This window comes from Sceloporus undulatus, chromosome 5 (assembly GCF_019175285.1).
Source record: "Sceloporus undulatus isolate JIND9_A2432 ecotype Alabama chromosome 5, SceUnd_v1.1, whole genome shotgun sequence".
NCBI classification, from domain to species: Eukaryota; Metazoa; Chordata; class Lepidosauria; order Squamata; family Phrynosomatidae; genus Sceloporus; species Sceloporus undulatus.
Genome location: NC_056526.1, coordinates 154,661,279 through 154,675,593, shown reverse-complemented (window position 1 = coordinate 154,675,593; position 14,315 = coordinate 154,661,279). Strand labels below are relative to the sequence as shown.

The 14,315-nt window shown below is 37.7% G+C and overlaps 1 long non-coding RNA gene across 1 annotated transcript; it reads left to right on the top strand.

Moving 5' to 3' along the window:
- Positions 1 to 6,489: 6,489 nt before the first annotated feature.
- Positions 6,490 to 13,573, top strand: LOC121930714. The gene is made up of 3 exons (XR_006104002.1): positions 6,490 to 6,567; positions 6,731 to 6,863; positions 13,468 to 13,573. It is a non-coding gene; the product is annotated as an uncharacterized LOC121930714 (long non-coding RNA).
- Positions 13,574 to 14,315: the final 742 nt, after the last annotated feature.

Genomic DNA, 14,315 nt, shown 5'->3' with positions numbered 1-14,315 from the left:
TATGTGGTGGACAACATGAGTGCACCATTGGCACACTGTCACATGTTGATGATGCAAGCATGGTGCTGCGATGTGCTTATGCTGTGCCATGCTTGCATTATCATGGAGGCCCACATGTGGATGGGGTTTCACCATGATGGTGTTGCTGCCACGTGGTGGGGCTCAAGACCATGCAGTTGTTCTGCACTCCCAAGCCCTAAAATCGGCCCCAGATGGCCAAAAAGCACTCTTTGGCAGTGTGTACTGAGCCTTTACTTTAAAGATTTATTCTTTCATGTTGAAGTTGTCTAGGTGTTTGTGGATTCCAATGGCTTCCCTGTGCATTCTGACCTGATAGTTGTTGGCATAGTCCAGAATTTTAGTGTTTTATGCCTGGGATGGTTTATAAGGTGTTCATAGATCATTTTCGCCCTGTGTTTTTATTGTGCTTCTTTTTTGTCCTGGGTGATAATTGGTGTTCTTGGGTAGATATCTGTCCATGTGTATAGGTTTTCTGTATACTGTGTGGCCCAAATGTTGCTTCAATTTGCAGATAACCAGGATATCCAAAAATTGCAATATTCCTTCTTTTTCTTTTTCCATTGTGAATTGGATGTTTGGGTGGATATTGTTCAGATGGTTCAGAACATGGTCAGATCTTATTTTCCATGGCTTCAAATGGTGAAAAGGATCTGTGAATCCCACTTCTTGGAAGATGAACTGAAGCACCTACAGTGGGCTCTAAAGCCAAATGGTTACTCCAGATCAGAAATCAGAAGGGCTGCCAGACCCAGAAAAACCATTGGAGTGAAGACAAACAATCATCCAAAGGGAAGGTATTTTTACCATACATCAAAGGAGTCACAGACACAATAGGGAAACTGATGAGACCATGCCAACAACTATAATGTCAGAATGCACAGGGAAGCCATTGAAATGCACAAACTCCTAGACAACTTCAATAGGAAAGAATAAACCCTTAAAGTAAACAAAGTTTGGCTACTAGTCCTGAAAAACACCAAAATCAAGGCCCAGCACATGCAAATGAAAACCACTCAGGGTCAGTGGTTTTCCCAGCAGACAAGGGACCACTAACTAAATAGACACCCTGGGGCCTTGTCACTCTCCAACAGACCAATACACAGATTGACATGTAAATCACTTCATCTTAACCAAGGGTCAAACAGTATATATATATATACTTCCATGCTAGCATTATCTGAAGAAGTTAGCCACAGCTGCTGGTGAAATGTCAGGAAGAAACTTTTCCAGAACACTGCCACATAGCCCAAAAACCCCTCAAAAATCTATGGATGTTGGCAATGAAAGCCTTCAGGCTGTGTTTCAGGCTGTGTTTTGGGGGATACGTATTATGCCTACCTGCATCTGAACATGGAAATGCAGAATCTGCTATCATCAAGCCTTTCTGGTTAGAGAGAGAATCTTGGAGAGCCATGAGAAATGCCTTGTTGCTTAGAAGCCATTGGACTGCCCAGTGCCAGGCTGATTCTTGGGTTTTATTCGCAGATTTGGTAAATAGTCAGACCTCACATTTGAAATTAACTGCTGCTAGTCAGGGGTGTAGTTATTGGAGAGGAGGCAAAATGAAGACATTATCCCCTTTAACTTATTTCTCTCCCCATATTCCTAGAATTACATAAGTTAGCTTCACTTTCAAATATAGTTTAGGCATCTAAGGAAAGTGGGCAGGTGAAGTTCAAGTCAATGTAAACACAACAAATATAAGAGCCCTAGTTGTGAACAAATTTCAGTTTCTCATTCCCTGCAATCCTAAAAATTTGGGGACTGAGGGAAAATTTCATGGAGTGCATCATAGCTATACTTTTATGACTAGTATTTGTGATTACCAGAATGTTTTACTTAAGTGGTTTTGCAGAAAAGAGGTAAAAAAAAGTTTGGTATTGTGGTGTAATGATCTGACAAATTTGGATTTCCATCAAACCGTGATTGATATGGGAACATAGTGTGGCTTCTTTAGGAATGAGTCTAACCTGACTTACTTTTGACCATTAATTAACCTTCCTTGAAAAACAAAAACAAAACAAAAAATCCTTACTTTGTTTATCTTCAGACAATCCAAAGGCAAACTGTAGGATTTTCCCAATAATTAGTAAGCAAAAATGTGTTTGGTATGCAATATATTAAAGACTTTCTTCTTTCCTAGTTAGTTGGCTCAACAAATGTGTTGGATACACTCAGCACTACATAAATCATTTGTATCATCTTTATAGTCATAATATAGCCCACCATTATTATTATTTTTTGCTGCTAGTTTGTTTAAACACTTTCTTAACAGGTGGAACAATGTTGAGGGTATATATATATATATATATATATATATGTATATATCATATGATATTTGGAGCAGTAATCTAAAATTCCATCTTTCAAGAAGGTCCAAAATACACTGCAGAAATAATCTAGTTTGAGACTACTTTAACTGCCCTGCCTCCATCCTATGGAACTGTAATTTATTGTGGCACCAGAGCTCTCTGACAGAGAAGGCTCAATGGCCCCAAATGGATGGGCCAAAATCACCAGCTTCGGACTGATCCGGGGGTGTGGCATTCAGATAATGCACACACACACACACACACACACACCGGATCGAGCTGAAGCCATGCCTGGGCCACCTAAGGTGGTCCAAACCTGGTCACAAAAGGAATGCAAAAAAAAGCACTCCTTGCTGGTGGTCCATTAAAGACTACAACAGTGGCTGGCCTTGGGACCATGGCACCTGGTTGCTCCATCCTGTGTTGCTCATGGCACACTCACAGTTGGAGTGGCTAGAGGCTGCTCCAAGCCTCCCGCCTACTTGAGGCAAATGTCTCACAAAACTACAGTTCCCAGAATTCCCTAGCATTGAGCCAGGGCAGTTAAAGCAGTCTCAAGAAGTGTGTTGTCAAAAATAAAATTTTAAAACGCTAGCTCCATCTCTCCAGTTTTAGAGAAGTATTTCATCATTGATCCACTTTTCACCGAAGAAAGATAAAGCCACAGTCATAAAGTTTCATATTAATTTGGTTAATAACTCTTATGCCATTAGTATCAATTTGTAGGACAGGCCCATTTCAGTTCTGTACAAAGCTATCATTCATGGCTAAAAGCCATTTGAAATAATTTATAGTTAGTTAAAGAAATAGAAAAGACATTACATCTTTGAACATTAATTTTACATGTTTTGACTTTTTATGACTTATACCTCATGCATGTTTTATAACAAACATTTTAAAAATAATCTCTTGCCAAATATCTCCTGCTGATGTACAAAGTGACATAGCTTTTATGATTTCTTTTTATAACTTCATAGAAAATGAAACAAAGTTTCAAACAGGAGACTCAATCAGTGCAAATTGCTTTGATTAGCCAGCCATCTACTTATACTGTATTTCTGCCCTGCCTCAATGAGAGTGCAATTGAGACTTTAAATTTATGACTACATGTTTAGATTTGTACCAATTTCAATTCTGAAATAGACATGCAGAAAGGCAGTTATCTGAAGACTTATCACAGGAATACACTTGACATGAAATGTGATTTTGAACAGGCACAGAGATACAAGGTCAAGATCCAACAAGGTACTTCACTATCCAATAGCAAAACTACAGCTTTGTTCTGTTCTTTTCTCTCCTACTGATGCTCCCTGTGAAACAAAAAATATGCTGCTGATAACTTCCCAGTCTTCCAGGGAGGGGCTTTACGATGCACCTGGACTTGTGTGGGGGATATGCAATTACTGATAAAAACAACAGGATCCATGAGCCTCCTGGGCCTAGACTGTTTGGTTAGTTATTAGTTTCAAGGGAATGGAGTACTATATGGAGTCCACCCAATCTATTGATTTCTGCCAGTTTATACTATAAAATTTAATATTGTGTCTCTTACACACCTCAAAGCTTCTTGTCTCTTCCCAATTCAAACATTCTCCTGACTTTAAAATGGAGGAGGGGGGATCAATGGAAAAGCATTGTATTTCGGAGTTTTGCTTGCAGGAGTCTTGTAGTGCGATGTTAGAAGTGGGTGTGTCCATTCTTTTCAGATTTGGCAGATGTGTTTCCATATTGCTGCAATTCTCATGAGCCTCTTCTCTGTTTATGATAAGTTATGGCAGTCCTCTGTTTTGCTTCTTGGGAAATTCTTTCTGGAATTTCAACATGAAATTGGTTATTGAAACTTGGGTGGCAAGCAAAACCATTATTTTGAGAAATCTACTATGATTGTTTAATGAGTTGCATCAGGCTGCCTAGAAAGCCCTCATTTATACTTGAAAGTGAGTACCATATTTAAAAAGGCACAAATGTTAAGGCACACAGCATGATGTTTCAATGAATTATGGCTGCCATGGTCTCTCTCTCACACACATTAATTATCATATATGTTGTCATTAATTATCATATATGTTAAACAGCCAGGACAAAATTAATATAAAGAAACTGTATAAATGTAGCAAATAAGTAAATAAATAAAATTCATAGTACTACACTTGACATACCCATATGATTGCTTTTTATTGCCTCATATTGCTGTATTTACACTGTTCAAACTGCCTTCATTTCATTTTGATAATTGTTATCTTTAATTCATTCTTCTCTTCAGCTAGTTTTATTTTAGCTGATTTTCTAGCCTGCTATAGTAATTCATTCCATTCTCTATTTGCATAACCCTGAATTTTGGCAATATACATATTCATGACAATACAATCTATATTCTCTTTATGGTTAGCTGTCAAGCTGTATGTATTTCTGCTTGTGCAGGGGAGAAAAGAATGTCATTCTGTCAAGATCCATTATGCATCTTTTAATGATTGTGGCACATTCTGGTAATACATTTTTTCTATCATATATACAGGTTCATATGATGTTAAACTCATTTATTTCAATTTTCAGGAGTACATGTGAGGATTTCTCACCCTGGGTGTCAAATAAGGTCACTTCAGATTTTGATTCAGATGACTCCCCCAAACCACCCCACAAATCACCAAGGTTATATTGGTAATACCTTAACATGCCATTTTGCTGCTGTCGAGGCTCTGGTAGTGAAAGAATAAGCAACAATGACAGCAGTAACAGCAGCAGAAACTATAGCAGCAACAACAATCTCTTTTTGGTCAGGTCATCAGAACAGCTTGCCACATAGCTCATTGAGATGCCATACATATAAGAGCATCACTAGCAGTAATTTAAGAAATACCATTAATTCAAGTTACTATTATAGAGTTAATCAAGTACTTATATTTTCAAAGGGAGAACTCTTTATCTTAGAATGCATTGTTGGAACCTGAGATATTTTGGGGGGGCCTGGCACTAGTCAGCAGCAAATGGCTTATTTATGGCTACTCATAAACAAACTCCATGGGCAAAAATAAAGAACACATTTTGTTTGTATATCTTCTTAGTGTTAGTCCAACCCAGTACCTATTTTTCAAACAAAACAAAACCTGGGTCTTCACTGTAATTTTTAATAAATTCCAGACAATAAATAAAGAATTTAACATTGACAAGTAGTCAAATTGTTATTATATCTTCCTCCTTCTCTCCTCTTCTTTCTGAAGAACTTACAGATTGTGCTGCTTTTAACTGATAAGTCAGGCCTCCTATAACTGCAGGAACTATCCCTCATGGAGAAATGATAAGGAATAGTGTTATTGGAATCAAAAAGGAGGCGGGGAGAAGAGAGAAAAAAATACTAAAGGTGATGGGCACCTTGGCTTACAGTTCATAGAAGCCAAAAATGGATTAGAGGATTCTGGAGTCCTTTGCTTTTAGACCAACCAGAGAGCTGATCTGAATGTCCTTGCATCTTGGGGGGGGGGGGCAACATGTAAAGCACTAGGTGTTTCATGGGCAGAGTTTCCTTGGCTTTGCTGACACCTTATCAAAGGCACATCCACCCCTCCCTCTCTCCAAAGTGAGAAATCTAACATGTGAGATAAGTAGTACAAATGTCCATGATGCAAGGAGGAAGGAGTTGAGTACTGAGCTCTTTTTTCAGTCTCAGAGGGGAAGGCTCAGTTTAGTAAATGTTTAAGTATTTACTAAAAAGTTTATTGAATAGTTTTGACAATATAATGCTTGAACTTTTGAGAAGTGACCTTTTAAAATAAAACAGAGCCAAAAGCAATATGTTGCAAGTTTTTGACTATATTTACAAAACAAACTGACTACTTTATTTGCCATTGCAGCAAGAACATGTGCTTCCTTTAGAAATAAACACCTTGCCTTTTGTTTCTTTCATGAGACGTGACAACAGAGTGTCTTTCCCCTCAGTATCGTACATGAAGATCATGGCTGATACCTGTCACTTGGATGGGATGAGAATCAATTTATAACATATGAAAAAGTATAAAAATCTAATCATATAACAGCTGCTTCCTACGCTACATCTATTTCTGAGGATACAAAGAGGACTCATTCTCACAGGCTGTCAGTTCACTGCCTCATGTATTAAAAAGAATACAATCTAGGAGAAATGTGACATTAGGAGTAGGCTCAAAAATGAAGGAATCACACAGGACAGACTCATCTGTGAGAAATTTTTCTTCCATTTCCCTGGCCACAGCACTGCTGAGTATGTTTTGTCCTATGTGAATCATGAATTGTCTAACAAAATACTTTCTTTCCTACCTTCCAGCCACAAAGGACAAGGCTCAATTTACTGGAGACACTTAAATTGTGATTACAAATGTGCTGACATTCTAAGAACCTTGCTTCGTGTTCTGTTTTATGCTCAGCTCTCCTGAGGTTTCTCCAAATTGCAACAGGACACCATGTCAGATGAGCTCTGGATCCAAGAAGGTATTTTACGATCCAACAAGATATCATTTCAAGATGAATGTCCTTTTCCAATATGATGTACACTGTAAGGTAAAGCCTTGAATTTTTTATTTTATTTTATTTTAATATTTTAATGGCATATGTCACCTGAGATATCACCTCAGATGTAAAACCTAAGCCTAAAAATAATCTAAATCTACCAAATACCAGCTATGTAGAAATATGTATTACTATATTTATAATGATATATCATATGTATATATTTATTGACATTATTTGCTGATTTACTACATTTCTATATAATCCAATAATCAAAGCACTGTGAGCTGTTCACAAATTAATGCTAACATTATAAATGCTTCTCTTTTTCTCACTGTTTTTAATTTTATTTGTTTTAACGTTTGTGATATGTCTTGGATTTCCCATAATTGGGAAAGTGAAAAGACAGGATATAAATATAATAGTAATACTACTACTGCTACTGTTACTACACAAATAAATAAATAAATAATACACAAATACACAAAAGACAGTGTAAATGTTCTCCTGCATGGCAGGGGGTTGGATTGGAAAGCCCTTATGGTCTCTTCCAACTCTACAATTATATGAGTCTATGAAATCAAAAGAACTATAGAAATAAAAACCCAAAACTTGTCTACATGCATGCACTTCTGCCATATATGACTTCCTCAGTATGATTTACAAACAAATATATATTTTAATCTAGCCTTTAAAACAATGTATCAGAATACTTAAAACACCTTTTAAAAGCAGTCTGAAGTATGACCTGAGTAACAATGTTTTGTGAGCTACTCAAATTTCCCTTGAGACAAAATTCTGCAGCTGAGGTGCTGCCATCAGAAGAAACCTGTTTCCTGTCACTGCCACCAAAAACATCTTACTTGGCTGTGAAACACAAAACAGAATTTCCAATGATGACAACTATAGGGGCAGAAAAAGTCCTTCAAATAGTCTGGCACCAAACTGTTCACCATTTTATAGATAATAACCAACACTTCGAAGAATTTGTACCCAGAAACAAACATGAAGCCACTGCAGATGGAACAGGATTGGTGCAATTGCCAAGTAGATGTCCCAAGAAATCATCCTGGACATTGCAATTTTCACATCATCCTTTTATGGTAGTCTTCAAAGGCAACCTCATGTGCAAAGTATTAGAGTAATCAAACCAATATTCTTAAGTATGCACAAATATGACTAGATTCACGTTCTCTTATCTTCCTTCTTGCTGTACTTCTGTCTTTCTGGCAAGTGGATAGCCTTCATCACTGGACAAATTTCTCACCTTAACTTCCAGGATCATTTTTTCCACCTTCTCCTAAGTCTTCAGACAACTAGATATTGGGAAAAGTACCTATAAATTCTTTCTCTTCCTTTAGACTAGATTGCTAATAACCTGGAAACACAGTAAGCTTTAACTAAAGAGGCAATTTATAAGAGGCTATGGTTAATCTGACATGTTGTAAGTCTTGTATTTAAGACCCAACTTCATCTGACCCTGTACTCTAAATTTGTTCAAACCTTTTTATTGTATTTTCTGTGGAAATCATTGTTTGACTTCTGGTTTCTGGTAAATTGTGGCTTCATTGGATACACCTAATTTGCTATTTATTTGCTATGATTTAACTCAGTCTTTTAATTAAATGCACCTGTGAATAGGCAAAGCTCATCTCTCATTACATGTCATTGCCCACTGGGAGAAAATTTAACTTCATTTTGGCAGTCCTCTTCTATAAAGCCATTTGCAAAATCTCACTCACCTAGATGAGTTGCCCTATTTTGACTTTTTAATCAGTCAGGATGTACATAGCAATATCGAGCATTCATCTTTTAGGCAACTTGTCCGTATATTCACTCTCAGCAAAATGAAAACTATCCAGCCAAAGAGGGCACACAGAAAGCTTAGACATTACCATAGATCCCACTTTGAACAACAGAATGAATAAAAGCAATCTTACCAGAAAAGAAACTGCAGTCTGCTGGTGAATAGGGGCACAAACTTTGGAAATAGTTTCCTTCAGTTAGTATTATCAGCTAGTTCCTTTCTTAAACTGTCTGAATACAGACACGATTATCTTCAGCCTTCCCATTTCTACCGTTTATATGTTTGCTCTCCATTTCTTGGCTGCCTTACTTATGAACATGTGTTTATTCATGATGAACATGTGATCCTGTCAATTGAATTAGTTTGACTAGCATTTTAGGAATATTTTCTTCCTGCATTTCTGGGACAAGCAACTGGGGATATTGCTCCTTGCTCTGTGCTTCCACACCCTCTTGACTATTTGTTTACTTACAATGGGCTCTTCTTATCCATGGGCTTGCCATTCGTGGATTTGAGCTTCTGCAGACTGCAAGCCCTATTGTTTTAAATGGGTGTGTTTTAATGTGGCCATAGAAAAAAATAGTACTTGAGGTACTGTATTTTTTGTTAAGAAGGGATGACTGTATTATTAAATACATCAGAGGTTACCGTTCTATGGCCTTGAGGCCACATTCAGTGTACAGCATGATCTCATAGAGCTCTCAGCCTAAATTCAAATGCTTTATGCAAGTAATGTATTTGGATCTCTACAACCTATTTCTTCCCCAGGACTCAATGGTAAGGGGAAGGAGAATGAAAGAATTATAAGGTAGCAGAGAGAAAAGGGGGTAGAGATCAGCTATTTTTGGTTCTGACCCTCCCTACCACCAGGATACTGCTTTTCGTAAACTGCCAAAAGGGAAAGTGGCACTTAACACAAAGGAAGAAAAAAAGATTGCCCACATCAGGTATAAATAAACAAATGACTTCTATATATACTTCATCTATATTACTTTTACTGATAGAGTGAAGGATACCTTAAAAACCCACTGCTACACTAAAACTTTGCATAGTGGTCTCCCAAAATTTGATTTGTTTCCATTTCTGAAAGAACCACTGTAGCTTTCTGGAGAGCTGTGCTGGCTAAATTTGAAAATCCCTCTGGAGGATATTCTTGACCCTAATCATTGTAATGACAAACATGTAACAAAATTTGTCTAATACTGATGCTGTTTGTTTGTATCAAACTATCAATTACTCTTGTAGTTATTCAATCTTCCTGTGAAATTCCCTAACCAAGTGGAAATCAAGAGGTGGAATTCACACGCACTCCAAATACTCAAGGTGGCTGTTATTGACCAATTATATACCTTAACCAGCAGTAGAACAAGAAAATACAGCAAGGCCCATTCCCTGAAAAATTAGGAGGCATTTCAGTGATTTTTCCAAGCGGGACAATTTTGAGGAGTAAATAAAATGTACTGCATATCCTTAAGCCTGGCGTCCATTTCAAATTTCCCAGAGTGGCCATTCTGAAAGACATTTCCTATTGACTGTATTGGTCACTATTTCCTTTCAAATGCTTTTCAAATAGAGAATTCAGGAAATCAAAATGGAAACTGACAGCCCAATGGAACTTTGAAGGAGTCCCAGTATATCATTTCTAATGCATTTAGTCACTGAAAATAAGAAAAGAGGCAATTGTTGTCACCTTTTATTCACTGAACCCTACTTCAAATTAATGTAGATAAAAATTCTCCATTTTTGGAATGCAGTTCAATTACTGTATTAAGAATTATAATATAAAATGGTTGCGTAAGAGCAAGATAATGTTCTATGCCCTCATGGTAAGATGTAGTTCTTGTGTAAGGAATGTGTCAAACCCCCCCCCCCCCCAAAAAAAAAAAGAAAAGAAAAAGAAAGCTTAGGAATTGGTCTGTCTGAGCTTTGACCTTCATATCCAGATGAGCACTGCTTCACACAGGTTTTATTTTCAGAGACCATGTATTTCATTCAGGATAAAATTGGTCTTTTTCTGAGGTTACTGTTAATGGAAAATACTATATTAGTTGCCCTCATTCTATGATTATTACCTAAATGTTATAGCCTGTGTAGCCATCCTGCCTATTTCTTTATTATATTTCTTTTACTTTCTTCTAAAAGTATCCTCTGGTAGCTAAAATGGCATTCAATTGGATGTTCCTGTAGTGTAAAATTTGCTCGTCTAAGAAAGTACCTTAGTATTGCATGACATAGGTCCTAATTTTGAATTTAGGAATGAGTGGGTTCCCCCATTCCCTTCTCCTTTTCTTCTTCCTTTTAGTATAACCTTTTGCTAACTGCCCAGTGTGTGAATTTAAGTTAGAGCCATTATTTTAAAAATTATATGATTCCCTGTTCGACTGACACAGCTTTTTGATTGCTCACTGAGCCCAGTTAACTTGACATAAGATCTACATTAAGTGGTTGTGAGAAGCAGAAATATGTGCGGACAGCAGAATACAAGTAAAATAAGCATGACACTCAATGTATTATTTGTTAGTGATGTCTTGTGATTCAGTGGCAATGCTGGACTATGTGATTTTTATTAAAGTGTATGCTAAAGGGCAATTTAACAGAACAGACAAAATGCAAACATTGATTGGACAACTTTTGAAATTATCAGGGTATACAGCATAATCCAGAAAGTCCTATCCATCTAGATGAGCCAAGACAAAATTCTAGAGTATGCAAATCATTCAGTGCTCATGAGAAGTGTCTTATATGTACTGATATTTGTGTGTAGAGCTCCTCTACATAAGAAGTGCTCTTGAATGGTCTCAGCAGAAAGTAGCCCTACTACACCCATAGGTTTGTGGCTATATGCAATCTCTGCATATGGCAGTCTAATTTGTTACTGGAGTGGGGAGGTGAAGGGAGGCCTATTTGGAAATAAAATAATAGAGGATCCAAAGAAACAGTGTGGTACAGCTAGAATCTACAACCCTTCCATACATATTGGCAGGAGCCAATGTTTTACATATAGTATTCATGGACCTTCATCTCTGCAGGTCAATCCACCTTTTTGTATATAATTTCTGCACATGTAATGAATGTTTTTGTGTTATTTTCAACAATATTCATATCTCCGAGTCCATTTTTTTTTTGTCTTTGTGTAACTGCAATATTGAAATAGTGGGTCTCATGATTAGTAACTTATGTCTCCTCCAGGGGGGCATGGTATGTCTTGGGACTTTCCCCAAAAAATAAACTAAAACAAAATGGGGGAGGATTTCCAACTGGTGTCAGATATTACCAACAGATAGTCCAGGACAACAGAAATCTTGTTTACATATTTTTAAACAAACAAACAACCACCCAAAAATGACAGTGCCAAACGTTGTCACCTCTAATAACTACACCAACCAGTTCTAATCTAGTGCCCTGTAAATCTGCCAACTGCAGCTCTCAAAGGAGAGTTATAGTACAGTTGGCACAACAGGAAGGCTGGAATAGCAACCCAATGTATACTGGTTCCAAATCACACAAAACTTCAGAGGCCGAATCCAAACAGTTTTTTGTATTTTTATTAAGGAAATAATCAGCAAACACACACACACAACATATACATTCAATCACACAGAGAACTAAGAAGCAAAGGTGGGAGAAGTGTAATAGTGAAAGCCTTGCTAACAGTGATATGTTACCAACCATGGAATTTAGTTCAAATCAATGGGAGTCCAGAATGGAGAAGGCTCAATAGCCACCGTGGTAAGTGGTGTGGCAGGTGTATTAAGGAGATTAGTGTAATCAAACCGACAGCATCTCTGTATGTTTGTAAACTATACCCGGGAAATGCTGTATTACCTCTAATATTTATATCCAAAACCTTTTCTTAGGGTCAGAAATTAAGGAATGAAAGGATTAGATTCTTGCTAAATGGTTTCCCAGGAGGAAAAGAATGGTCAGGAGCTGCAGTAAATGTGCAGGTGATTGGTGTGAATACCTCAGTCAAAAGGATTCACATTTCTTGCCAGAATGTCCATGTCCGGTGTATGCACAGGACCTATTGTTGCCCTCAAAAGACAAAAGGATTATGCTGGTGTTTCAAGAAATCCCATCATGGTGGGTGCCTTCCTTGCTCCCTTGCTGGCACAAACCAGTTTTCCAAGTGTCAAGTGGTCATGCTTCTGCAGTAGGGTCATACCTAGGTCCCTCAACCCTGTGTCCCGTTTACAGTTGGCTCTCCTTATCCATGGATTTTTTATGCAAGGATTCAAGCATCCACGGCTTTAAAATACTGTACTCAAAATAAATATAAATTCTAAATGACAAACCTTGATTTTCCATTTTATATAAGGGACATCTTTTTGCTATGCCATTGTATTTAATGGGATTTGAGCATCCACAAATTTTGTTATCCACAGGGGATCCTGGAACCAAACCTCAGCATATAACAAGGACTTGCACATGCACAGGAGTGTTCAACTGCATGATCGCACACTTATGAAACAAAATGACAACCAACTAGCAGGTCACCAACAATACAATGTATTTAATAACAACATTAACAAACTGGACAGTCCAATAAGAGATCATTGGGGAAGGGGGGAGGGAAGAAAGCATGTACAGGGGGGGCTCCATAATGTTGTGCCATTGTGTCAACAGGTGCACTAATGTACCATACAGGTGGTCAGTAGTTTGTGTTGCCAAGTGACCAGTCACATGGCTGCTTGCACAGTATGTCAAATGGCCTGGCTGGTGGGTGGAATAAGGATGGTGGCCGCTGGTGGTGTGTCTAAGCATTCGTGCACATGCATTTGGGGTGGAACAGAAAACAACAATAATGGTGTGATACAGCTTGTACCTGTGAATCCCCCATTTTGGCAGGTCCATCCCTGCAGAAGAAGGATGGTGGTGTGGATTGCCTGTCAGTGTTTGGCCCATTGGGAGAGCTGATGATGCAGTCAGCAGGTTCTCCCTGCAAATAGGGAAACTCCAGAGGTAAGCAAGTTTTTGCCTTCTGTCTGCTCAGCATATCAGTGAGTGACTTGTGGTCCATGTATGTTTTCTCTGCCTAATCTCCAGTGTTATAAATCATTGTAAGGAATACATTATGTTGTTGATTGTTGAGAAAAGTTATGCATGGTCTATTGATTTCTAAAGCAGAAACCATAGTTATCTGGAAAATTTGAAGGATCCCACTTAACTTAAGATCATCAATTCCTCTTTAGGAAAGAAGCAACCATGCAAGAACTGGGCTCAGCTATATTTTATATGGACACTAAGGTTACACATATAACATGATACAAAGTTGTGTGATGTGTTTCAATATGTTTACTTACTGAATTGTTATTCTCTCTGGATATGCATTTATCTGACTTCTTAAAATTACAATATTGGGGAGAATTGGCAAAATCTGTCATCTTTGCAGGTTTTGTGAAACTTATAAAACTATATCATTAACAATGACCAACAAGAAATATAGCAAGACAGATCACATTTGAAGCTCCCACTCACACCATGAGGTAGACTTATTGCTAACTCTGCATTCATTATTCATGCAAATTAATATCTTGATTGTGCTATTCTAGAATCCCATTATGTGCAGCAGGCCTGCTTACACTGCTCCTAGTAAATGATACTTTACTGTGGTTTGCCACCAAGATGCTTGTAAATATTTATTACCTCTTTGTACTTGACCAGTTCAATGGTGAGTTCAGCAGGATATTTTTTTT